This window comes from Equus quagga, chromosome 8 (genome assembly GCF_021613505.1).
Source record: "Equus quagga isolate Etosha38 chromosome 8, UCLA_HA_Equagga_1.0, whole genome shotgun sequence".
NCBI classification, from domain to species: Eukaryota; Metazoa; Chordata; class Mammalia; order Perissodactyla; family Equidae; genus Equus; species Equus quagga.
Genome location: NC_060274.1, coordinates 52,659,586 through 52,683,999, shown reverse-complemented (window position 1 = coordinate 52,683,999; position 24,414 = coordinate 52,659,586). Strand labels below are relative to the sequence as shown.

At 34.3% G+C, this 24,414-nt stretch overlaps 1 protein-coding gene across 5 annotated transcripts in view; it reads left to right on the top strand.

Moving 5' to 3' along the window:
* The window catches only part of PCLO (piccolo presynaptic cytomatrix protein), a 375,574-nt gene that overhangs the window by 19,090 nt on the left and 332,070 nt on the right, over positions 1–24,414 (top strand). The window lies entirely within an intron of this gene.

Here is a 24,414-nt window from a genome sequence, read left to right as displayed (position 1 = left end):
GAAGCTTTAAGATTCTTGGTGGTGTTTTTGAGTTAAATTTTTTTTAAGAATAAACTGTGGACTATTTTTATTTTTTACTTTTGAAAGATGTTAGGCTGTTTTGACATAACATTATATGAAAGTATTGTCCCTATAGATTTAAGCAGATTTTATCCCCTTTAACTGTGATAAATAATGTTAACTAAGATCCATTTTAAAGGTAGGTAAAATTTGGTTTCTCTCAGCCCTTCAAGAGTTGTAACAAGTATAATTATTACTCACAGAGTTCAGGATTCAATGCAAAAGCAAAACAAAACATCTTAAATTTCTTCCATATTTTCAGAAGAGTTGTTTTTGGTTGTGTATTCTTGAAGAGGGAGTTTTATTTTCCCTTTACAATTGTATTAATTTCACAGCTTTTAAAAAGTGTACTTTTCAATGAGGAGTCTTATGGTATCAACACCATGCAGTTAGTTTAAATAGTTATCCAATGAACTGCACCACTAAAAACAAAACTATAATGTTTGCATTTAAAGTGTACTTTGTGCTTGCTAAAAAAAAGTGGCATGCGGAAGGACTATAACTTGTGTGTGCATGTGTGTACATACGTTTATGTATACATTTGGGCCATAGTGATTATTAGAATTGTCAGTGTTTGGAGATATGAAATGAGAGCCCTTGGGTAGACAGACAATAAACCTTTCAGGAAAATCTTTGATTTGTTATGTTGGTAAATTATATTTTAGAGGTAGTAATTTGGAAAGGAGATTTCTTGAATAAAGCAGAGAATTATCTAGAACATGTGTGGAATTTCAATAGTTTGAAAATATAAATGGTTTCCAGTTTTTAAATGGTTTAGGTGAAATCTCATTTTAAATATGATCAGTGAGATTTAGGCAATCTGTCATTGTTCAGATTATTTTGCTCTGCGGTAATTTCTTTGAATTTGGAAGATCGTGTTTCAGAGGAGAAAAAAAATGGTGTCAAGAGAGTAGTGTTCTTGGCTAATCCTCATGAAGTTTTCAGGTGGCAGAAGGCCTTAATGCCCTCTGGCTCTAGGTAAAGTCGATGAGCTGACCTGGCATCAAGGGAGTGAATAAAGGTTAGTTGAGTTAATCCATGTTCAGATGGTTCTATTGTTATTACCTAAAGGACTTCAGACGACTGGCAGAAGGGCTTAGTTGAAGAGGAAGGCACATTGTGTTTGCATGTGTGTGCGTGCATACGTATACGTATATATCCAGGAAGTTGTACATATGGTATATAGGCTTAACTCGTGGTGCTATCCCAGTGTTCATGCTACTAACCTCTCCTTGTTTCTAGCGGCTGGGAAAGCATCTTCTCCTTGATCCTTGTTTTATTTTTACGGTTCCTTCATTCTGCTTGTGATATTTTTCTGGTGATCCAGTATTTTCTGCTGGCCTGGCACTGTACTTTCATTCTAGTTTTAGAGAGCACATTCTGAAAACACTCAGACTTTATGTCTGCAATGCAAAGAAGTAGTATTCCTCAAGAAAGGATTCAACTATTTCCATTTATTTTTCTAATAAAGCATATATAAATCTCTGTTATAAGCCTTTGCTTCTGCTATGCTAATCACTGTGAGGCAGGATTTCTTTTCCCTCTGGTGCCACTCTGCCCTCCCCTTTTGCTGTTCTGTTCCTCTGATGGTGAGAAGAGCTGGTCATAGTTTGTCATGGATTAGCGCCTACGACAGTATTCTCCCTTCCCTCACCCATTAATCAAATACACCTGTCTCTAAGGTCGCTTCCTGTACCTCATACACACCATCCCCCATAGCACCTGAGCAATGGCGAGGGCTGCCTGCAGGGCCCTGGGATGGAGCCACATTCAGCCTAAGCGTTGTGAATTAACGGTTTGGTGCTCAGTTTGTATAAATGGTACAATAATCTGTTGATCTCTGATAGCAAGGAACAGTTCTTTTAAGCTTTGATTTCTGCCAACTCAGAGAATATTTTATCTTGGAAGGAGTTTTAAAATTGGCAGAAAGGCTTTCTGAAAGAGCTAATTTTATAGAATTTGGAAGCATGCTGAGGAAAACAGCCTAAATGGGCAATCAATTTACCTAGTGAACTTTAATCATTCTGGATCAGTTCAAATGTAAAAATGTCAAAATTGCTCCTAGTGGGTACTTATTTTATTGTTTTTACTACACTATTAGAAAGTAATATTTTACTATGAAAATAAAGCATAACTCTGTTTCCTCATGTTTCAGGAAGTCCTAGAGTCATAATTTTACTTCCTTAGTAAGATAATTATGCACGGCCTAAATCACGCAGGAATAGCGAGCATATGTTTGTCACTAGGCAACAAATGAGCCTTTTGAGCCAGTTGAGACCCAGTGGTGTAACTGAGCTCCCTTCAGATCTTTACTCTCTAGCCAGGGTGGCTTCTGCATTCTCTGCCAAATACTCAAGGAAGGCCTAGTGGGGATGTGCTGCATTTCTTAGTTTGGCAAACCACGTATCTTTCCTTTACTTTAAAGATCATTAATTAATACTTTAAAAATCATATATCCAATACTAAGAAGCATTTAAGTATACACACACACACACGAGAAATTAAACACTGAAATAATGATTAAAAAATCAATACAAAGGTAAGAATTCTACCAATAATCATTTTCAAAAGAATTGCATAATGGAGATCAACATTCTGTGTGAATATTTCTGACATTTATGGCAGAGAGGGACACCTGATGGCACATTTTTATTGATAAATCAGAGAATCAATGAAAGCTGATAAGTTTGTCTGTAGAAACAAAATTTTTACTTCTTAATTTTTAGGAGAAATTCAATATGATACCTTTTTATTAAATGATATTTAGTCCAAAAAATCCAGATTTGGATTTAAAATAGAGATGTTTTTGTTGGAACAAATTTAAACAAAAAGTGTTTTCTCTATCAGTCTTTTTTTCTATGCATTTTTACATGGTTACATGGTATCCCAATCTTAACATTTGATTTTATAACATTTCCCGACATGATTAAACATGTCTTAAGTATTATTTAAAATTATTATTACTCAATTCTGTGAATGTATGTTTTTTCATACACATTCTCTTCATATTAGGGATTTAGTTTGTTTTCATTTTTTTATTATAAATAAGATGAACATTTTTGGACATAAATGTTTGTATTTTTAACTGTTTCCCAAGGAAAGCTTACTAGTACAAAAGTTACTAATTCAAAGGATAGGGACCCTGAAGTACCAAATTCTCTTTGGAGAGGTGACAGCAGTTGACATTGCCTTTCTTACTGCAGCCTCTGCGGACTTGAATAATAACATTTAAAATGGTGTTTGTTAATTTGGAAGTCTAAAATTTCCTTAGATTTGTATTTCTTTGATTGACAAAAGTTTTATTTAGATAGTAAATATAAATAGATGATTCTAATTATGATCCAGAGAAAACATTGTGCATTGTGGGAAAAGGTAAACTGATATCAATCATGTTGCTATTTTTTTTTTATGGGGCTGGTACTTAACTAGCCCTATGTGAAAGGCATTGTGCCAGGGATTTTTCTCGCAACGAGGGGGCAAGTTTTACAGCTGTTTTAGAGAGCAGGAGAATGAGTATCAGAGAGGTGTCATTATCAAGCCACAGAGGTGTAATTCAGAGGCTGAGCTGGTGCTGTTTCTCTCCCACTGTGTTTAAGTAACCTAGGGAACTGGGAAACAAATGCTGCTTGTTCTGTGCTCTCTTACCTGTAAGTTGTGTCAGTTGGTAATCACTAGGACTTTAGTACTAACAAATTTGCTAATACGTACATCAAAACCAGGTAACATTTGGGGCCCACAGGATAGTGGTGTCTGTGTTACACTGTTTAATTTAGAAGAATGGGCAGATTGAGAGGTTTCGAAGCATAGAGGCCAGCATCATTGCACCAATTTTCTTTCCAGATAATTCTTCTAACTGGTCAGCATTTATAGGTGAAAGCGTACGGCTGAATGATGAAATAATGACCCGGCCTTCATGTATAGTGAGTGCGAGGGCATAAAACATACTTGCTCCAGGGGCCGGCCTGGTGGTATAGTGGTTAAGTTTGTGTGCACTGTGTCAGTGGCCCGGGGTTTGTGGGTTCAGATCCTAGGTGCAGACCTGTGTGCTGCGCATTAAGCTGTCCTGCGGCGGCATCCTACGTACAAAATAGAGGAAGATTGGCACACATAGCGCAGCAACAATATTCCTCAAGCAGAAAGAGAAAGATTGGCAGCAGATATTAGCTCAGGGCTAATCTTCCTCACAAAAAACCTAAAAAAAAAAAGATACGTGTTCCAGCTGCAAGAAATGCTATTATATTTCTGCCAATGCATGCAAAGACTTTACTCCATGAAAATGGTGAACATCTAAGTGTTCAGTTGGTGATAGTGGTGGTTGTTAATTTTTGTTTCTATCAACATTTTTATATAGCCTCCTTTGTTACGTTCCCAGAAGTGGAATGCTGAACTATAGGTTATGTGTATCTTGAACTGATTTCCACAGAGTTGTATCAATTTATATTCTGACCAACGCTGCGTATGTGCTACTATTTCTCTTGAGATGTGTTGTCTGATAAGCTAGTCACTGGACAGATGTGGCTAATGAGAATTGTGGCTAGCTCAAATTAAGATTACTTTAAGTGCAAAAAACACATTGGATTTCAAAAGCTTAGTATGAAAAAATGTAAAATACCTCACTAAGAATTTTATGTTGATTACTATTGTGTTAGGCTTTTCTTCCTTAAACGTTGCTGTTAACACTGCCTTTTCATTGTGTAACTTTGCAGTTGCATGTGCAGGCCCTGTGGTATACTGCTGTGTAGATATATTTCTTTCTCTCTGTACAAGCAAAACAGGAATATTCTTATATTTGTTGCACTCTGATTATCTCTTCCAGGGCTCATTTCCTCATGTTACACAAGACAGCTGGTTCTTTTTTGCATGCTCTGCTGAGCAGATACGTGTCAGGTCTTTCATCATCAAGAGATAGACTACAGATGCCTGGCTTGGCCTGGCCTGGCCTGTGGATCAGTGTTCTCAGGTCCTGCTAATCGTCAGTAAGAAATGTCTATACTGTTTACTAGTATACTGTGGCCATACCAACCGTTAGGTCAAGACATCTTTTTTTCTCTCCTGACCCCTCTAGGTCCAAATATTTCTTCTATATTTCTTTTCAGAATTCTTGGGTCTGTTTATAGTCTCCCTCTGGCTTTAGATGAAAACCATCAGTTTTTGGATCAGTTGGTACCAGAAGACTCAGCAATACAGAATATTAGAAATTGACTATATTATCTGTTCCAGTTTTCTTCCTTTCTTTTCTTGAGGGCCATTCATTTTACTTTTAAAACTCTATTCCAGTAACTTGAATTATAAAAGTACTATTTCTTATAACAATCCGTAGATTAACAATCCTAAAATATCTGAAGAAGAAATGAATAGCTTCCTTTGTCCCATGCACTTCTGCTGATGATTTAGTATATATTCAGACATTTGTTTTTGCTTTTTGTTTGTTTATAATGGTTATACAAACAGTGAAATGTAAAAGGATTTGAGATTTTTTTTAAGTTTTATGGACTAGTTATGTTTTTAAAAATAACACTTATTTTGAAATCAACATTTAATCTTACTATACATATTTTCTTTGATTTCTTTTTTTCACAAAACTTCATACATGGGGCATTCTTTCAAATGAAAACTCATTGACTTATTCTATTTATGAGATAAATAGCTGTGCAGTATCTGAATACTGATATATATTCTCCTCTTGAAAACTGAGAAATTGAGAGTATTTCTAGCTCCTGTTACTGTAGAAACAACACTGCAGTAAAACATCTCTCTCTCTATTTTTCCATTGTATTTTGATATGTTAGATAATTTCCTTGAAATCAATGTTCAAGGTTAAGGCAAATTGGATTTAAGAAAACTTTCATATTACTTTGTTTGAAAACGGTGGTAATTATAGTCCAGCCAACAAACTATGAGTGTCTCTACTTTCCTACATTGACTAGCTCATATTTATAAATTTCAAGAGTCATAAATTGTATTGTTGCATACTTTTAAATTTCCCCGCTTATTTTGAGAGTAAACATGTGTTTATCAGCATCATGAGTTATCAACCATTTATATTTTTCCTTTTTTTTAAAATTTCCCATTTATACCCATTGACCATTTTTTTGGTAAAAGAGATCTCTGTGTTTTTCTTCTAATATTTTAGAGAATTTAATTCCTTGTCAAGCTATCTTAATTATTTTCCATGTTGATCACTTGTCTTTAATTTTTTTAATGAAATTTTTTCCATACATGAGGTTTCTAAAAAATTTTTTTATGAAATCAAATCTTTTAATTTTTCCTTATGATTACTTACTTTGCTAAAGAAGGCTTTTTCACATTTATTTTAGAAATAGCCTTCTGCATTTACTCCTAAACATCTCTAGTTTTATTTTTTTACTTCAGATCACTTATTTAGTTGTAATTCTTTTTTTTTCTTTTTGGTTTTTTGGTATGGTGTGAGGTGGAGTCTAATTTTATATATTTAAAATTCATAGCCACTTGCCTCCACATCATTTAATAAGTAATTCATCCTTCTCAATCTGGTTTTTAGTCCATCCTTTATCATGTAATAAATTTCTGTTAAAACGCAGTTTACTTTTCTAGATTTTTTAATTTGTACTCTTAGTTATATGTCTAGTTTACAATGTCAGTACCTTACTATTTTTATTAGCCTAGTTTTAATATTTAAAGGTATTGAATATCCATGAAAACCTTAGCAAAAGAGTCTAGTAATAGGGTGTTGTCCAGCCCAGAATTTGACTTTACCCTACTTATAAGCTAATAAATTAACTTCTTACTGTTTTATAGATGCTAATAGTAGACATGAGACTCTTGGATCAGAGACAAAGAACTTGATTACTCACACCACAGCAGGCAGCATAATTATCAGCATATTTCCATGAGTTCCCATTGCTCCCACTCTTCTGGGGGTCAGATGATACGGGCCTAGATTGATGCTGTACATGCAGAGGGTTTGAGTTGCGGATGAGGCACACTGAACTTGTGGAATCCACCTCTTTTATAGCAAGCAATAGCTAGTCTGTTGTTAGTCACAGAGGAAGGCATTACCTCATCCCTTAAGGTTGCCCACTGCACACAGAAGCCTGGGAAATGGCCAAGGTGAAGAACAGTCAGGGTCTTCCATTGTTGGCATACCCTGTAAGACATGTAGGAGAAGGAGAGACCTATTGAGGATTGTCTTGCCTAAGAGGTATTAAAAATCTAGTGGATTTTAAGTGTAAAATATTATGAACTCCTCCTTCAAATGTTGTTAAATCTAGAGACCAAGTATAGAAAACAGATAAAAGTGAAAATGTGCTGGTTAAGGTCAACTTCAGCCACTTGACTGAGAGCTGGAAGCTTTCATGGAGCTTCCATGAATGGAGGTACCATTTGGTAACCTCTCTTACTGTTGGCCCTGCCACTGATCCAACTACATGAAACTCCTATGAAAAAGGACTACTTATCAAACCTCTGCTTTAAAGATGAAGAAAATTAGGGTCAGGGAATTGAAATGAAATGCTTAAGATTGGGGCCAGATATTGATTGCTGCAGTACTAAATAAAAATACCCTTTTCATTGTTTGTTTTCTACATCTCCTTTTAAAAATTCCTTCCTTTACTTAAACTTGTGAACAAAAGAAATGAGAAAAACTTGTCAAACAACTCAGTCCTATAATCAGATAAGCAATGCTCCAGCAGAAATACTTGCCTTATAATTTAGTGTATATTAACATTTTCTTGCCTTATTTTGTGTGGGTTACATAGTCCCACATATTAATATAATGTTAATATGATTTGAAAATAAGTTCAATGGCATTTCCACTACACAGACAGATTTGTGGGCAGGACTCTGAGATTTCTCTTTCATTAAATTATAGAAATCTACCTAATCAGCTGGCAAAATCATGTTTCTGGTCTAAATATGACAGTCTATACTACTGATAATGTAACTTACATGGTAGTTTTATACAACTTATTATAGATCTATCTTACTGTAGGAGAAAAAAATAATAATAGATATTCATATAAATAATTGAAACAATCTGTTTTGCTTTAATATTTCTTAACATTGGACAATTATATGTATGTATATATATTTGCAAATACAATGTGTGTGTGTGTGTGTGCATGGATATATGTATATTTTAGATCTAAAAATAGAAATTTCCCTAGAAATAAATTAGCACTTAAAATACCACAGTGTTTAATTTTGGGGGATAGCATACACAGTGCTGTGCATTAACATGTAAACCTGTGAGTGTAATCTGCCTTGTCAATTTTAAAAAGGTGTACTATCAGGTAGAAATATAATAAACAGGAGAAATAAAAGAATGTCTTACACATGGAATTAACCATTGGGATAAAAATAACCTCAGATATCTATGTGTTTAATCCCTAGAATTGGACTTAAGTACTTTCTACTTCTCTTTTGGATTTTCTAGAATTTTATGAGAAAATGTGTTTATGGACAGTTAGATGTGAGAAGACACGTCATTTTAATTTACCAGTTTGGGAAACCACAGAAAGAAGGGATGTTCATTTAAAGCATTTTCAGATTTTTTTTAATACTATAATAAGATTAACAGCTAAAAAATATCATAGGTATATGATGGTTGTGAGTTTATCTTAATTGTTTTAGATCCTGAAATGAGATTTGTGTTCACTTAGATTACCTTTTAGAATTATTATATGTTTTTCACCCAGTTTCAGTTTATCTCACTATTTCATAACTTTATAAGTACAATGATTTTTTCAACATGCCATGTATTGTCACTATTCTTATCATCTCAAAGCGCCATCACAAGCAGTTTTCTTTTGCATCTGCTGAAAATAGAACCTCTCCACCTTAGCCACACTTCCAAAGGAAGGCTAATTAAATCACTCAGTAAACAATACATCTTTTCATTGTGTAAATTGTCTGCAAGAATGCCCATTAATTTCTTTGATATTTACTCAGCTTTCGTGAAACTCTGTAGACTTCTGACATCTATTTTATGTCATGTGTTTATTCTTCCTTTCTTGTTTCATTTATCAACATACTGTAATAGCGGAGTGACTACCACAAACAAACCACTCCCTGCTTAAAAAAAAACACATTCATACAGAAGTAATTATGTAAGTATTATCTAAATATACAAAACCTTTAATAATAATAGACTTGACTTAAATAGATAGAAGTGAATAGTGTCAGCTGAGCCATGCAAAACAAAAGATTGACTGTGTTTCGTGACTTTTATAAAAAGAATCATTCTCTATTTAAAAACTTTTCTCACTTATGAGGATTCTAAGCCACCTAGAGTCAGTTTTCTCATGGCATTGTAGTACAGTATGAAGACATATGCTAATTGATGGACCCAATACAATCTGATAATACACTGTCTGAATAATCTAGGACGGTTTTTTTAGATGTATTTTATTAAAGTGTGGTCCCACAAGATGCTATACTGAAAACATGTTCCTTGGTCAAAAAGTGAATTTAGGGAAATAGTGTGTAGAGTGAAATGCATACTTTATGTTAATAGCATTAAAATTGTAGTTAGAAATGGTTTGAATCTTAGTTGGTCCTATATTGGCAGCAAGAATTTTTAACGCCCTCTAAAAAAATCTTACATACTAATATGTGTCTCTGCATATGTTCTTAAAGTATGAAAGGATTAGAAAGATCAGCTTTTTTTTACATGAAAAAATATGAACTCCCTATTTTAGATTATTTGCTTAAATATTACTTCAATGAGGCCTACTTTCACCCTTGAGTTAATGAACAAAGCCTGTGTAATCAAGCCATATATGTTTAAAAATAGAAACAAAACATATTATGGAAATTAATACTATAACTTGCCTCCAACCTCCCATAATGCAAAGTTTTCTTACCCTGCTCTCATTTCCTTTTGTCCCTGGCTCTTATTATCTTGTAATATAATAGTTAATTTACTAATTTATTATTTTTTTTTAAATTTATCATCTCTACCTCTCTAGAATGCAAGCTCCATGAGTGCCAGCCACTTGGCCTACACTAGACTCACAAAATCTTTGTCGAATGAATGAATTAATCTCATGTAGTTATTACAGATATAGTATCTGAATAAGGTAATCTGGAATATTGGTTCAGAGTGCTAACAGGTCCACCTCATATCTGGTTAGCTGCAAATATTTTTAGCAACTTTCCTACCTCAGCTTTTCCCATTATACCTCCTTTCAAAAGGTGAAAAGAAGACACATTTACCACGTATATTGAAAAACTTTCTCCAAATAAAGTCTCATTATAAAATTGGGGCCATAGTGGATAACGTATCTTATGTTACTGCTGAAGGAAAAATGAATGAAACTAAACTTCAAGGAGAAGAGACAACAGTTTTGGTGAATCAGATAGTGTAGCAGAGTAGTCAAGATGGCACCTATGCCACCTTTTAGTGGCTTGGTTTCTTCACGTATAAAATGCATGTGATGATAAGAGGACCTACCTCCTGGAGCTGTTATAATGATTAGAAAGAGTAAAGCTTTAAGGACAGTTCGTGGCACTTGGTAAAGCTCAATAAATGATAGTTTTGCTAGATCTAGAAGGCATACGGTATCAAGATACACCTTTTGCTAAACAGACAAGATAAAAATGATTCTTTTCTAAGTGAATTTTCACTTCTAAGAGTAGTTAAGCTGCTTAATAAACTGTGCTTTGGTGTTAAATGGCAAGTGTGGGCCTTTACCCCAAGCTTGAAAGATTATTTTATATAATGTGGTAAAAAGTAATGGGCCCTGACTAAAATGAAAACACATACATTGCTGTGTTCTTTTATTTGTGATGTCAACAGTTCTTCTATTTTTACTTATTTAATGAGCTTTTCTCTATGATTGTGGTATAGTAATGTAAGTGCTTTCTTTACATATGAAAAGAAGCAAAATTCTAAGATTTTGAAGACTTTTATTGGGAGAAATTTTTATCATGGACTTTTTAAAAATGAGTACTTGGAAAGCTCTAGAAAATTGCTGAGAAGTGATTACCAACAAGAATATGTTGACATGAGAAATGCTTACTGAAACTTATAGCTAAATGGCTTCGTTCATGTCAGCTATGGTCTGAGATTTATTTTCTTTCCTGACATTTAAATCAGTTGTTCAAACTTCTGTATTTCTAAAAAATTTGAATTAAATGGAGGTTTTATATCATCATGACTTTTTGCTAAATGAAGCCTAGTAGCCAGAATTTTTATAATGATTCATCCTAGTTATGAAAAAACGAAAATATATTTCCTAATTAAAATAATCCATCATCTTCAGGGAAATTGTACATATACTTTTTGACAGAATGTTATTTACATTACATAAAAATAAACACCACAACTAAAATATACAACTATATACTTGGGGGATTTGGGGAGAAGAAGCAGAAAGAAAAAAAAAAAGGAAGATTGGCAACAGTTGTTAGGTCAGGTGCTGATCTTTAAAAATAAAATAAAATAAACAATCATATTATTTGTACTCTTAAAAATATTCTTATTTTCTCTATTTTTAAAAAGTTGCGTAACATTTAAAGAGAACTTAGAGAGTCTATTTTGAAACTGGCATTACTCTAAATTTAAGTTGTGAAGTAAAAACTGATTTTTTTTCTGTAATCTTATTAGTTTTCTTTTGCTAGGTAACAAATTGCCACAAACTTAGCAGCTTAAAACAATACCTATTTATTAGCTCACAGTTTTGTAGCTCAGGAGGCTGGTGTGGCATGGCTGGGTTGTCAAGATCAGAGTCTGAACAAGAATGAAATCAAGATATGGTTGGGGTGTGTTTCTATCTAGGGGCTTTGACAAAGAGTCTGCTTCCAAGTTTGTTCAGGTTGTTGGCAGAATTCATTTCTTTGTGGTTGTAGGACTGAGGTCTCCATGTCCTTGCTGGCTGTTAGCCAGGGGCTACTTTTAGTTCTGGGAGGCTGCTGGCATTCCTTGTTGTGTGGCTCCTCTGTCTTCAAAGCCAGTAACAGAATTTCTGTCAGGTAGAATCCATCTCACACTTTAAATCTCTGACTTGAAGAAGGACTCAGGCTCTTCCAAAGGCTCACCTGATTTGATTGAGCCTGACAGGATAGTATCTCTTTGGATTTCCTCAAAAGTCAACTGATTAGTAACCTAGTCATGGAGAAATATCCCATCATATTTAGTTTTTGCCACACTAAAGGTGAGGGAATTAAATAAGGTGTGTGTACCAGAGGGCAGAAATCTTGGGGATAGGAGATACATCTTAGACTTCTACCTATCATGGCAACTAAGTTATTGAATTTCTTAAAGCAGGGAAGTTTTGTAAAAAGAGGGGACATCTATTTAATTGATTTAGTCACAGGACATGAATACATAAATGTCAATGGGTACTTCATTGAAACATAGATGTAAAACAGAATTAATTTATCTCCAGTCCCATGGCAGGAAGAAGACTGAGTTAGAGCAGTACCAGAAGTGGTCATTATGATGTCATCTCTCCTGTAAGGTCTTCCACATGAAAATAGTAATGCAATATTCTATTTTTGGGGGATAGTAATGAGAGGTCTTTATGAATTTACAGTTCAATGCTTGACTTTATTTTGTAATCTTATCATTAATTTATTAAATGAATCAGATTATTTTGGAAATTAGAGTATAGAATTCCCTTGAGGGGAGGAGATGGACTTGACAGGACTTAGCAATTGACTGGATGTGTGGAATTGGAAAGATAAATATTACTCTATGATTTTCATTCTGGGATATTGGGGCAGCAGTTATAAAATCAAGTAAAACTGGCGTAATGTTCGATTACTGGAATGTTGGTGTTCAGAGGGAAGTTAGATTACCATCCTGTTTTCGATGTCATCAGAATAGAAATGATATTAAAGTTATGAAATTCGATTGTAATATTGAAGAAAACACATAGAAAAGCAAACATGGAAGCCTGAGAGCTAGGAAAGGCCAGATTTTGTGGGGCAAAAGGAAGGAGGCAAAGCGTAGCATATTAAGTGATCAGAGAGAAAGGAAAACTAAAAGAGGGCATTTTAGAAAGACAAGGGAAGAGAGATTTTTAAGGAAAACAAGTGATCAAGTGCCAAGAACATGGTGATAAAACTGATCTCCTAATAGCTGGATTGTTGCAAATCTTTGAAAAAAGAGACATATTCAGAGCCAAAGAACATCTGTATTCTTGGATCTGGTTAATATTTTTGAGAGTTTTACCAGACAAATGATTTAACAAAAGGAAGGCCCTATGCTTATTGCACCATTTTCTTTAGTAGTAGAAACAAACAAAACCCCAAAACTAGGAAGTTTCTACATTTCCAGCAATATATATGATTATATAAAGAAAACACGGCACATTGTAATTTATGTAACCTAATACTTATTAAGCATCTTCTTGGGTGCCAGGTTTCAAGCACCAAATATTCGAAACCACATAAGGATGCATTTTTGCTTTTATTCTACAGACAGGGATATTGAGCACAGAGAAGTGGCTCAGTTCTCACTCCATTGTAAGTTGCAGAATAGGAATTTTAACCCTGTCTGACTCCAAATTTGGAAATCATAATTCATCTGCAAGATTGCCTTTCAAAATTTGATGAAATGTTATGAAACCATTGAAATAATAACTGAGTGCAATCTGGAGAAATTATATATTTATGATGTAGTGTTATTTAAAATGCGGTTTGCTATTATTGTAATAACTTCTAAGTGCTGGAAAGACCACTCTCAGGTGAAAATAGACAGATTAGAATGATAGATTTATATTAATTTTTTCTCTAATTTTTTTGTCTTTAATCTTTTTAAAGTATATTGAAATGAGAGGCTGTCTATAGCATCATGCTATGGAATTCATCAGCTAGAATGTGAAGGGTATAATGTTAACATTGGAGGAGTAACATACCTGTAGGAGGCTAAAACATTGAAATAACAGTCATTGGCACTGATGCATTTTATTTACTATGAAGCCAGACAACTGGGAAAAGCAACTACATTAATACCAAGGCCGCGGAAGATAGAGTGGAAAAGGGGCTGTAAGTCAGGGTTAAAGCTATTGGGAAGGTGTTGAAGGTCTGTGGGAATGAGATTCATACATTGGCAAGATATCTAACAATAGAAATTTCAAAAGAGTGGAGTCGTTTGTTACGGGGTGGACATTGGTTGGAAAGCAGCGATGAGGAGCAGGAAATATGCCGCTCCCCTCACTCTATCACACTCTCGAACAGATGGGTTTTTTTTTTTTTGAGGAAGGTTAGCCTTGAGCTAACATCTGTGCCCATCTTCCTCTGCTTTTTATGTGGGACATCTGCTGCAGCATGGCTTGATAAACGGGGAGTAGGTCTACGCCCCAGATCCAAACCTGTGAACCCTGGGCCGCCGAAGCGCAGGGCATGAACTCACCACTACACCACCGGGCTGGCCCCAGGCAGATGTTTTGAATTGCAGACACCTGTTTAATCAATCTGGCCAGGTGCAGGGTTAAGGTCTGGGTATGAGTGTGGGTGTGTGAATTTGAGAAGTGGGGCAGGTGCTTAGATCTGTGATTACTATGTGTAGGCACAACAAAGTGAGGAGGCTGAAAGCAAGAGGACAGAGACTGGGAACAGATCCAGAGAATATTAAGTTCAAACTTTCAAAGTAGTTACATTAGTTACAATGGAGCCATTTCAAGGTCCAGTACATTTTGCAGACATAACCTTGATTCAGATAAGAATTAATGAAGGAGGTTGATTAATACAATGGTGATTTGTATTGACTAATCCTTCTCAAGTAAAAAATTGAGGAGGAAGAATATGTTTTGCAAAATAAAAATGTTACTCATGAAAAATATTGAGCGTTCATTCCTTTCTGCCTTTAATGATGGAGTTCAGTCTGTTTTAGAATTATGCACTTATATTAAGTATTCATAAAATATTTTACATCTAATTTTGGTAGTATTATTTTTAAAAGATAAAATTTGAGTGTAAAATTTTATTTAATTTTTGATAGCACGTATAGTGGGAAATTGAACTTCTGAAATGGTAATTTCAGGTTAACCCTTTCATGTGAAGGTATTTCAGTTTCTCTGGTGTCTCAATTATGATAGATAGATGGATAGATAGGTAAAAGGATAAGTACTTAGGTAGATAGATACACAGATAGATAGATATTAGATGCTAAAACAACAGTCAACTTATGTGGTGTGAAAAATGACCAAGTAAATTTGGACTTAGGATCTAATATTATAGATCAGAGCGAAGGAAAAGAAAATCCATCACTTTCCCTACTAATTGTGATTTTTGCTTCTTCCTTTCTTAAGTTAATGAATTTTTAGAGATGGGCTTTTTTTTGTTCTCTCACTCACATGGATACACATGTAGATACACACACAAGCTTTTTAACTTTACATAAATTATATTACTTTATCTATGGCTGTTCATCAATGGCCATAACTGTTGCCAAAGAACATCTGAAAACTATCATAGTTTGAAACTTTATATAATATATATACAAAACATATATATATAACATTATTATACATATAATTTATAGATAGTTTTGTTTGTGAGTTAAATGTCTGTCTACCAAAGAATAATTTTTTTAATGAATTCAACTGAGTGTATCTATATATTTTTAAATTCCAAATACCAACTCAAAGTTTTTAATTTTAAAGGTGACGAAGGATTTACGTTTTAGTAGATATTTTGGTCATGATTAATATCTGATTTAAGTCGTATTTAAATATCAGCTAAGGCTGAATAAAACAATCATTATTGTTTTGTGTATTTGACAAATGACAGAAGAGTAGATTCAGGTGAAAGGTATTTGTGTTGAGCTTGATTGAATGTTAAATTGTGTTCTTCACAAACCTAACTCCAGCAGGTGCTAAATGGAATTCATTCAGGCATGACAGTGGTGACGTAAACGTGCTGACATCTAGATGTGTTCTCTTCCTGTTACATTGGTCACTGACAGGATAAATCATAGGTACATAGGAGCCTGGCTGATGATAATGCAGCTTCTTTAATAATTCTGACACACATCCACATCCACTTGCAGTTAAGAAGTAGTAAATTTCTTTCTTTTCAAAATTGCTGTACTATTCCTTTTTTAAAGAAAAACAAATAAGATGACTCTTGGTAAGAAATATATTTAATTGTTTTCAGTGTTATGAAATATATGTGTGATCATATAGTAAGTTAGTGAATTTTTTGAAAAGAGAAAGGTACTTCCAAAGGCCACAAAGACTAAGAATTTGAGCTGCAAAATAATCCTCGATAACTCTTATCAGAGACTCCTATAGTTACTGGCTGACATAACTATAGCAGTTGATATTCACCAAGGATGATATCTAAATCCTAAAAGAAAAATTCTGGAAAACTGACTTAGATAGAAAGAAATAAAATCAGTCTACAATTGATGTTAGATTGTTCAGCCTTCACGTAGTTGTGTACAGAATTCCATAGGAAGGCAGCACGTGGCTACACGGATGTATGAGGATGAGTAGAAAGGAAAAAAAATCACATTGACACAGATGAGAGCTTAAATCAATGTGCATATTGACTTCTCTTTTTCTTTTTTTAAAATGCAGCGTGCTTGTATTTGATCCATGCCTTCAAAGTGTTTAGATATATTTACTCACTTATTTGTATAGTCTTCTTCATGTATGAGAGAGGCTGAATAAAAATCCTCAGGCTAACAGATGATTTTTAATTGATTCTAAAAAGCTGGGTAAAAGGGATAAATCACAATATTAATAAGTACATATGTTTGCCATACTATTAGATCATCTTGGTTAAACAAAGTTAAATATTTTTTTCTTACTGTAGAGAATACTCAGAATTTTGAATGTGATTAATGTGTATGAGGAATCTCCAATAAAGGGGTGTTTATAACTTTCTCATATTTCTTTTCATAAATGTGTCTAGGGATTTGTGTCTGTTGTTTGAGACATGCTTCTGGAAACATTGACCTAGTTAAATTTGTTTTAGTCTATTAAAATTAAAAAATCTTGAGAAATAAAATATACCTGTATTTTCCTTTTCTACTTGGATATTTTTCTGTTTCATATAAAATTCACTTAAAATTTTAAATGCTTTGGAAGATTTTAGAAGAAACGAATGACATAGCATCTGCCCTCACATAAGTCATAATCCCATAAAATAGGAAAACCTATAAAAATGGCTAATAAAATTTAGACAGTGATAATTACTATAGTGGAAGTACAAAAAAAATGGTCATAAAAATACAGGGAAATGAGGAGTTTGATGAGCAAATTAAAGTATTCTCTTTGTCAGAGTGGAATTTGACCTGTCCTTGAAAGTGGGCAAGGCTTTTGTGATGGACATTTACTGTTTATTTTGGTTTTCTACAATCCCAGCATCCTTCCAGTTAAGCTAATGCTCATTGGGTAATTTTGGTTGGAGACACAGCCTTTCCTCATGCTGCAGATGGGGAAGGACAGATGCTCCTTCTCTGTGCAAGCTGAGGCTTGTCTAAAGGGACTGTTTCGAGGGACTTGGCACCTTGAGAAATGCTGAGATGTGGCAGTGTAGCATTCACACTTGCACTTGGTGGTGGAGGTGAGCCACTGCACTGAGCAGAATTGTGGTGGCAGCAGTGCCCGGGCAGCCTTCTTACCTGGCTGCTTCGGCATTTTGACTTGGACTCTGGTTCCTGTTGCCCAGTCTCCTCATTTCTTCTCTGTTTTTCAGACTGTTTTCTCTAGCTTCCTGCCAATTTTGAAAAGTATACTACATTCCTCCAAAAATTCCCCCTTTTTCTGCCTGTTTCTCAGAATTAGGTGGTTGTTACCTGCAAACAAGGACCCTACTAATTCAGCTTTAAAAATTGAATATGCAGGAAAGGGTATTTCTTGGCTTCTGAGGTACAAGTTCAGCAAAGACAAAGAAGCAGATACTATATGTAGGGCTTTGTTGAACCAGAGAGGAGGAAAGGTGGCAGGAAATCATTAGTCCAAAACAGAGAATTCTAAACTTTCTTGGTTCATGGCACTCTTAGTTTTCAGTAATTTTTCCTAGTACCCCTCAGTAAAACAAAGTATCTAACAGCTCCCTTTATTAAGAAATTAGGTCCAGGGGCCGGCCCGGTGGCGTAGTGGTTAAGTTCCCACATTCCACTTCTCAGCGGCCTGGGGTTTGCCGGTTCGGATCCCGGGTGTGGACATGGCACCGCTTGGCACACCATGCTGTGGTAGGAGTCCCACATATAAAGTAGAGGAAGATGGGCACGATGTTAGCTCAGGGCCAGGCTTCCTCAGCAAAAAAGAGGAGGACTGGCAGTAGTTAGCTCATGGCTAATCTTCCTCAAAAAAAAAAAAAAAAAAAGAAATTAGGTCCAAACAACATAGGAGCAGGTCATGTGGTATATAATGAATGTTGCTGTGATTCTCTTGAAAATTTAAAATTTAAAATACTCACATTGCCTCTGTGAGTTCACCACGCCTCTCCAGGGTGCCTTAGTCCACTGTTTGGGGAACATAGGCCTGAAAGATTCTTGGTATTTTGCTGTTTCCTTTTTTTTTTAAATTTATGTTTCATATTTCACACTCATAATACTTCTGTGAGATTCGCAGGTAGGGAAACTGAGGTTCACAAAAGTTAAGTAATTTGATTAAGGATATATAAGTAGCTAATATGTGGGGAATTTATCCCAAATCTTTATTTTCTTAAGCTATGTTGACCATAGAGTTAGCGTTTATGTCTGGGATAGGTGTGTTTATGTGGCTAAGGCTATGAAAATAAAGGGTATTCCAATCAAAATGATGCAGAGATATAAGTGTCAGAATGAGGAGCTTGTGCATTCTTCGGGTATCAATACAATTTTTGTAACTGATCTTTTGCTTTCAAATCCTTCTAGACCATGGATTCCTTAAACATAAGGACTTTAATCTTGCCTATATCATACCTCGTACTATAGAACCTATCCTATACTTGGTAGTCAGTATATGTTAGCTTAATTTAAGCTTCTGTTTGTGTTGAAAATTGATATGTAAAAGTGGTATTTTACACTAAGATTTGTGCCATAGTAGGAATAATCTGGAACTTGCTACTGAAAGGTTGATTCTGAATTGTTTCTTGGTAATTCACTTGCTCACTCTTTATTCATTCATTCAACTGACAGATATTTATTGAGTGCCTCTCACAGTTTTTCATCTTATTGAGAAGGTTGAGTGCAGACTCCAAGACTTAGAAGCCTTTGTCCAGATCTGTGTTTTGACCTTTGTCATTAGTTGTGTCACTTGTTTTCTTGATATTAAGATAATAGAAAGAGTAGAGTTTAATAAAACATTAAGAAGGTGATGAACAATCTAGAAGTTAAAAGAATTTCCATTATTATATTATAAATTTTAGGGTATCCACTTTTGAATTTGGAAAAAAGAATGAATGTATTTATAAGATAATTAAAATCAACTTCTTTTGATTGTTTATGAAAATATTAATTTTGAGCATTAAGTAGCTTCTATCGCCAGGTGATACAATTTTTCAGCCATGGTATGATTTTGTTTGGGTGCCTCATTAATAGTGTTATGACTGTAAATGAAAGCTATTTTAGGTAAAAGTTTAGATGGAGTTTGTGTGGTATTTATAACTTAGTGAAGAATCTGGTTCATGGACTTCTGTAAAAGAAAACAAAGTAAAAGTGAAATATATGTGTATTATTAAAATTGCTGAGAGGGTTTTGTATTTTGCTTATTCCTCCTAAAGAAGATATCTTCCTTTAAAACACATTCAGGTATAAGACCAAATAAGTCTTTTGAATTTACTTGTGTGGCCAAATGTACACACACATTTCTACGATACATATACAAATATGCTCAAACAATAATTCTTATTATTTCATGTCCTTCTTTTATCTTCCTAAAACTCACATTAACTTAAGGTGTTTCCAGACATATTGCAATAGAAAAGTGTTGTTCTTTTTCAGATTTCCTGTACTGTTACTAGGTTTCCTTAAATTTTTGTTTGAGTGAACAAAAGGCTTTGAAGTCAAGAGGCTCTGAATGTGCCATGTAATGAAGTAACAATTTACAACTTTAGAAAGTAAGCTTCGCTCAAAGGGCACAGTCCCTTAGATGAGTGTCTGGCATCCATCAGTGCTCAAGCACATTAATATTCCCGAAGTTGTAATTTTATTTCTACTAAGTGTAGGCAAATATCCGTATTTGGAGAAAATGAGATTTCTCTTTGGAAAGACCTATGGAGCATCAGCTTAATACAATACCCTGTTTTCTGACTTTATAATAAATAATGATGATGAAGAAGGATTCCTTGCATTTGATGTTGCTTATTTTGTGATTTCGTCTTTCTTGACTTTTGTATGACAGCATAATTAAGATTATTTTGAAATTTCAGTAACTGTTATTTCTTTCTATGGCAATTTGATAAGCAGGAAAGAATATTGAAATGAAGTAGTTATTATGGTTTGGTAAAATTAGAAACTGACTTGCATTTAGTTGAGATTCTAATTTTGAAAAAAAAAAATTTCCAGGCTTGCTTTTCTACTTTAGGTACAAACATATTGAGACAATTGTCAGACTCTCATTATTATATGTCTCATAAATATTGCAATACATAATGATTTGTCTGTAAATTTTGTATCATGCTTCTTATATTCTGGGCACTGTTCTAACCAGTTTGCCCAGTCATTAACTTATTACTAGTCTTCCAAATCTTAAGAAAAAAATGTAGTAAGAACAGGAGTAAATTACTAATGTTTTACAGTAGAAGTTCCCACCACACAGGGATTTGTGAAGGCATGAAGGGGAGTTCAGGCAGAAGGCATGTCATATGTAAAGCCTGTGAATGTTAGAGAATGCTGAATTGTGATGTTGAACAGAGAGAGCCAAAAAAATTGTCATGAGATGGCGCTCTCCAAATCATAAAGGACTAATATTTGTAAATAACTTTCATAAACAAGTAAATTAGTGCAGATGGAAGTTTACCCTTGAATTACCTCCTTATTCTAATGGAGATGTTTTCTGATAAGCTTGTTTTATGAGAAGAAATAGTTATTAATGGGGCCGGCCCAGTGGCGCAGTGGTTAAATTCACATGTTCTGCTTCAGTGGCCCGGGATTCGCCAGTTTGGATCCCAGGTGTGGACATGGCACTGCTTGGTAAGCCATGCTGTGGCAAGCATCCCACATATAAAGTAGAGGAAGATGGGAATGGATGTTAGCTCAGGGCCAGTCTTCCTCAGCAAAAAGAGGAGGATTGGTGGTGGATGTTAGCTCAGGGCTAATCTTCCTAAAAAAAAAAAAAGTTATTAACTAGAGCAGCAGAAATTCCACTAAATTTGCTCCCTATCATTTCTAGTGAGCAAAGGATTATTTCTCTCCTTTTCATTTTTGTGGCAGTTGTGAATTACTATAGTGATTAACTGCACCACAAGTAGTTTCTAGAATGCCCATGAAAGCGTGAATGTGAATATCATTTGTTGCCTGTGTCCAGATGGAAATACATTGAGAACTTACTTTTTGGCAGAGTTGTGATTCTCAAAACCTTTATACCTTGGGCTCCTCAGACATCTCAATACAACTTAGATACTCTTTCACATTGCAATTGCTTGCTTATGCTAATTTTATTGTAGTCTCTAAAACCAATTATTTTAAAAACAATTTTCAAATTAGGTAATATTTCAAGCACAAAGAGAATAACATAATGAACTCCTCGTCGATTCTTGTCAAATCTTAATATTTAGCTTTATTTGCTTTAGGTATATATCATTATGGGTACAGGCAAAACACCCTATGTACTACTTTCCGATTCCATTACCTTCCCTCACTTCTCAGAGAAAACTACTATCCTAAATTTGGTATTTTTCACCCTAAACAGGGTTTTATATTATTATTATACATATATATTCATAAGCAATATAAAGTATTGTTTTGAACTTTAATCCATAAGGATACATGGATCCCTAGTTCATTCATCTTAACTGTTGTACAGGCTGGCTTATTGTATGGATGTTTTATGAATGTACCATATAATTTATACATTCTCTTGGTGATGCACATTTAAGTTATTTAAAAGTCTAATTTAGTCTTAACTTCTATCTTTATCCATTGGTAGATTTCCCTATTGCTTTATTTCTTCCTCTCCCCCAAATTTTAAGGTCTCCTTCTTTTAAAAAGGTATTTTTGTTAACAAACATAAAAATATCTTTTGTTTTACTTTAATTCATTTGCATAGTAGTATTAAATTAGATTACAGTTAGTACATCGTCTCAAAATTAAAAGGTGCTTTTGTGACAATGGTAAAAACAAATAGCTAAATGTTCATAGACTTAGAAAGATCCTGTTGGTGTGTTTTTCTCAGAGTAGTCAATCAATATTCCCAATGATTACCTTTAAAAAGTTTCAATATAATAAAGTTTTCAGATTCCTTGGAAAAGGAGATTTTAGTAGACATATTCAATTTATGAATTCCATATGATTGTATTTATAAGGAATTTAGCATGCCTAACTAAGAGAATAAAATATGCTTGGTGTGCAAATTAATAAATGTCTGAGGTTTGTTGAAATAATAAATCTTTTCTTTTGCAAGAAACACCACTCTCATCACTTAGATGAATTACAGAAGCTGCTATACAATGCATAATCAGAAATAAATATTCATTTTTCATGTTCAGAAAAATCATAATGAACTATGTTGAGGTTGAATTTATAAGACACATAATAATTTTTCAACTCTAAGAAAGCTTCCCCCTCCAGTTTTTTATTTTTCTTTATTTTTGAGGAAGATTAGCCCTGAGCTAACTGCTGCCAATCCTCCTCTTTTTTCCTGAGGAAGACTGGCCCTGAGGTCACATCCGTGCCCACCTTCCTCTACTTTATATGTGGGACGCTTACCACAGCATGGCTTAGCCAAGCGGTGCCATGTCCGCCTCCAGGATCTGAGCCAGTGAACCCCAGGCCGCTGAAGCAAAATGTGTGAACTTAACCGCTGCGCCACCAGGCCGCCCCCTGACCCCACCCAAGTTCTTAAAGTACCAAATGTAGTTCTTCGAATTATTTCAAGTCTGCTTGTTTGCTTGATTAAAATCACAGTGTTCGTTTGGCTCTGAGTCACAAAAAGAAGTAGTGACATTATCTTCTCAGAAAAAAAGTATGGGTTTATTTGTGTTTAACCTTTTATCAGTGAAGCACTTAGATGTCTACTAAGAAATGTTAGGCTTAGGGATAGCTTTGGGCAGGACGATACAAATCTGGAATTTTTTGGAGTGTAAGGTAGGATTGCCTTGTGATTGGCAAAGTTAATTTTAGAAGAGTTATTCTTAGAAGCAACAGATTTCAGCCATTGCTGCATTGAAATGTCACAGTTTCTTGTGCCAAAAGTAAAACACATACCATTCAAATTATTATTCACTTCCAAATGCATTAGCTAACATCTGTCAATAGTATGCCAATTAGTAGGTTTGTCTGCGTTGATAATTATGTTTTCAATTTAAATTATATTTGTATACAAATATACTCCCCCTGCCTTATGGTTCAGAGAGTTCTAAAGAAAATTGAAGTAGGATATTTGGTTTAACATTACATAACACTCATGAACAATTTATTATTTCATGTGGATTAACTAACGTCACTAGAATTTCTTGATGAGGAGAGTAATCATCAAGTAAATAAATTGTTGAGTAAAGATTTGTCAGTGGATATAATTTACGCTATACCAAACCTGTTAAAGAGAGCTGAAAAGTAAATTTTTTTAATTATGAAAGCAAAACTAATATTTTAGCTAGAGATAAAAAAATTCCTGAGTTTTATAAGCAACGAATCTATACACTTTTCAATAAGAAATGTATTCAGTACATATTGATTGTGTGCTTACTTTATGACAATCATTTTAGGAGGCATAATTTAAATTATCATTATGATATAAGGTGAGTATCGCCGTTTCAGTTATACCATTGAAATAGCTGAATGTCAGAGATTGTAATTGACTTGCTTCATATCACAAAGTGGCAGAGGTAGAATTCAAATCCAGATCTTTTGGATTCCAAAATCTCTATCCTTTTTATTTCCTCAACCTAGTATTCTATTTGTGTGTGTGGGGAAGGGAGGGGTGGCAATGGGGCAGGGGAAACTTATATGAAAGATATGAAACTGATCATTTGAATAAAATGCAGCACTTGGTTCTGAGCCAAGTCATTCGTTTAATTTGCTTTGAGTGGATAGGTGGATAGGATTTGGAATATTGATAAATTCTTATAAAAATTATGATTTTTTCAATCATGTAGATAAATATTTGCCTTTTATTTGTTTAAGGTCATAAGATTTGTAAGTAATTCCAGTGGTTGATAAGTCAGATCCTAAAGGAATTTTAGAATCTACAACCATCATACCTAATAGCTTGTTTACCCAAAGATCCATCAGGTAATATCTGTAAATAGATTCATTTATTTATTTACTTGCCT